Genomic DNA, 3978 nt, shown 5'->3' with positions numbered 1-3978 from the left:
GTCTGCTTGTCTGTCTATAAATGAGTATATGCATTAAAGGAAAACAAAATATAAACAAGTGCTCAGTATGCTCTCTTAAGCAAATGTGTGACAGATTTTAAAGCCCTTTCTGTATTACCATAGGTACAGGTATTTTTTTACTGACAGAATTTTAATCTAAATAATTTCAAATAGGTGCCCTCAAACTAGCTACATAACATTTTCTTCAAGAAATGGTGAGTATTTCATCTCTGGAACTTTATTTCAATTTTTATTTTCCTTCATTAAAAAAAATATCTCAACAGGACATGCTTAGCATAAATATTAGAATTCACAGAATAAAAGGCTGCTCTTGAGTCAGCCTCCAGTGTCTTTTTTTTTTCTTATTAATAGCATGTTGTTTTTATAGAACAGCTTGTGATTGACCCATTCTGAATTATAATAAAAATAATAATGAATTTGTTGCTATAGAAGGCATGACATAGCATACCTAATTATTATTGAGCATTGAAAACACCTGGGACAGAATGCTGCATGTGCTTCACTGTTGTACTTTGTATTTGTTTTTAAGTATAAAAGGCTATTTTGAGTAATATCTATCAATTTCCTTTTGAATTGATAAATTCTCATTCCTGATATAGTACCAATTAATGAATTTTTGTGGTGGTCCAAGCTATTAGATTATATCAAACCTATGAAATTAAACGAAGTGCATTATTTATTGTACTTTAAAAATATAATTTTTTATTTTGCTTAATATTTAAAATGTGCAGGTTGATTCCTGATTTAACTCAGGCAAAGCAGCCTATAAATGGATCTCATTCTCTATTAAAACATTCTCTTAAATGATAAAGAATATTGGAGTAAATGTATGTAATTCCCACTAGAATATATTTAACATGTGTGTACACTTCAATATTAATATATCCTCATTCGATTTCTAAAAATAGGATGGATAATCTTGTTTTCAGAGCTTGTACTGGACACTGGTTGAATAGAAGACATAATTTGTCCTCATGAGTCACACATATTCTCATTCATTAAGTTGGGAAGCAGTCTCTCATCTAATCAAATGCAGATCAGATCCAGTTCACTCACAGTATGTGCAGTAGTAAAACCAGCAACATTTCAGATAACAAGATGAAGGAAAAAGTCAAAGGACAGATTCTTTATGTTTAACGGCACCCATTTCTCATATTTTATTAGCTATGATATGACTTTGTCCCATCATAATGCCTAGCTACAAGGGAGGCTGTGTGGAGCAGTTATGTACCCACCTAAGATTCTATTGTTATAAAAGAAAGGGATAATGGATATTAAGGCATAAATAGCATCAGCTGCCAGACTGAGATGTGTCTTCTATTGATTCTTTTAACTTACGTTAAATAATGTAATCAGGCTTCCCTGGTGGCTCAGATGGTAAAGCATCTGCCTGCAATGCAGGAGACCTGGGTTCGATCCCTGCGTTGGGAAGATCCCCTGGAGAAGGGAATGGCAACCCACTCCAGTATTCTTGCCTGGAGAATTCCATGTACACAGAGGAGCCTGGCTGGCTACAGTGCATGGGGTTGCAAAGATTTGGACACGACTGACTGACTAACACACAATGTAATCACATCACAAAAAATTCTTTTAAAAGTAGAATTACAGGGCTTCCCTCGTGGCTTAGTGGGAAAGAATCCGCCTGCCAATGCAGGGGACACAAGTTCAATCCCTGGTCCAGGAAGATTCCACATGCCACGGAGCAACTAAGCCTTTGTGCCCTAACTACTGAGGCTGTACTCTAGAGCCCAGAAGCCTCAACTACTGAGCCCACGTGCTCTAGAGCTTGTGCTCGGTAACAGGAGAAGCCACCACAATGAGAAACATGTGCACCGCAACTAGAGAGTAGCCACCACTCACAGGAACCAGAGAAAAGCCCAGGCAGTGAGAGACCCAACACAGCCAAAAATAAATAAAATTATTTTTAAGAAGTAGAATTACAGATAATCTCATCTCTATAATATAGTGACTGTTTTCATTTACTCATACCTTCCTGGTCTGTCTAAATACACATTTTCACGTAGTTGTAATCATGAGTAACATATAAAGTGAAAATTTAGAATCTATTTTAAATGTGGTCTATTTTAAAGTAAATTAGGAGTTTGGGATTAACATATACACACTACTATATATAAAATAGTTAAACAACAAGGACCTACTGTATAACACAAGGAACTATATTCAATATTTTATAACAACCTATAGTGGATAATGTGAAAGTCACTCAGTCGTGTCCAACCCCTTGCCACCCCATGGACTGTAGCCTGCCAGGCAACTCCGTCCATGGGATTTTCCAGGCAAGAATACTGGAGTGTATTGCCATTTCCTTCTCCATAATGCATAACTAAATCACGTTATTGTACACCTGAAACTAACACGAAAAATAAAAGATAAAAAAAATTTGGGAATTCCCTGGTTGTCCAGTGGTTAGGACTCAGGACTTTCACTGCCAAAAGCCTGGGTTCAATACCTGGTCAGGGAACTAAAATCTCACAAGTTGCACAGCCAATAATAAAAATAATAATAAAATAAATTTTAAAGTAGCATTACATATAATCTCATCACTATAACAACTGTTTTCACTTGCTTATATCATTCCAATCTGTCTAAATGCACATATTTTCACATGGTTGTAATCATAAGTAACATACAGATTCTAAAGTATTCACTTAACATTATATCTTAAACATGGTCTATTTTTTAAAAATAATTCTTAATGGCCCATGATACCCCATTAGATTGATAAGGCATAATTTACTTAATCATACTCATATCATTGGATATTTCAGTGATTCTAATTTTCACTATTGTAGGCAATTAACACTAGAGTGAACATCTTCATACATGGTATTCTTCCATTTGGTTATCTTTCTGCTATTTTTAACTCAATTGCACTGTAACCAGAAAACATGATTTGTATGATACTGATTCTAGGAAACCTGTTGAGACTGCCTTTATAACCAAGTATATGGTCAGTTTTTATAGGTCTTATTTGTACTCTGAAGAAAAATGTGCATTCTCTATAGATAGGTACAACATTCTATACATGTCCTTTTGATCAAGCTTGTTAATTTATTTGTATTCTCTATACTGTGCTACTAATTTCTGTTCTGTATAATGTCAGTTACTGAGAAACATATGTGTTATAGCCTATGATGGTGGTAGACTTGCTGGTTTTTCCTCATAAGTCTGTGAACTTTGTTTGCGTGTGTGCATGCTCAGTTGCTGTGTTGTGTCCGACTCTTTGTGACCCCATGGACTGTAGCCCTCCAGGCTCCTTTGTTCACAGAATTTTCCCTGACAAGAATACTGAAGTGGGTGGCAATTTTCTTCTCCAGGTATCTTCCCAACCCAGGGATTAAACCTGCATCTCCTGTGTCTCCTGCATTGGCAGCCGGATTCTTTACCAACAAGCCACCTAGGACTCTCCTGAAGATATCATTAGGTATATATATATAATTTCAGAAACTGTGTCACTTCCTGATGAATTGAATCTATTATCATCATGTAGTTACTATCTTTATTCCTAATAATACATTTTTCTTTGAAGACTTGTCCATTATGAACAGAGCTACTCTAGTGTTCTTCTGGTTAGTGTCTGCCTGGCATATCCCTTTGCATCTGTTCTTATTTTCAACATTTTTATGTGTCAGAGACTGGCTAGATGTTCACTGATTCCATTTCCTCTTCCTATGAACACAAGATACATGTCCCAAATCTTTTTACAGTTATTTTGGGATCACCAGAGGAATGTGGGCAGAAGTGATGTATACCCCTTCTAGGATTGGTCCCCAAAATGTTATGCATGGTCTTTGATGCTCTCTTTCCCCTGCTCATATGGCTCAGTTCAGTTCAGTCACTCAGTCGTGTCCGACTCCTTATGACCGCATGGACTGCAGCACGCCAGGCCCCCCTGTCCATCGCCAACTTCCGGAGTTTACACAAACTCATGTCCAT

The sequence above is a fragment of the Cervus elaphus genome, chromosome X (assembly GCF_910594005.1).
Source record: "Cervus elaphus chromosome X, mCerEla1.1, whole genome shotgun sequence".
In the NCBI taxonomy this organism is placed as follows: Eukaryota; Metazoa; Chordata; class Mammalia; order Artiodactyla; family Cervidae; genus Cervus; species Cervus elaphus.
Note: the sequence above shows the minus strand (reverse complement) of the source record.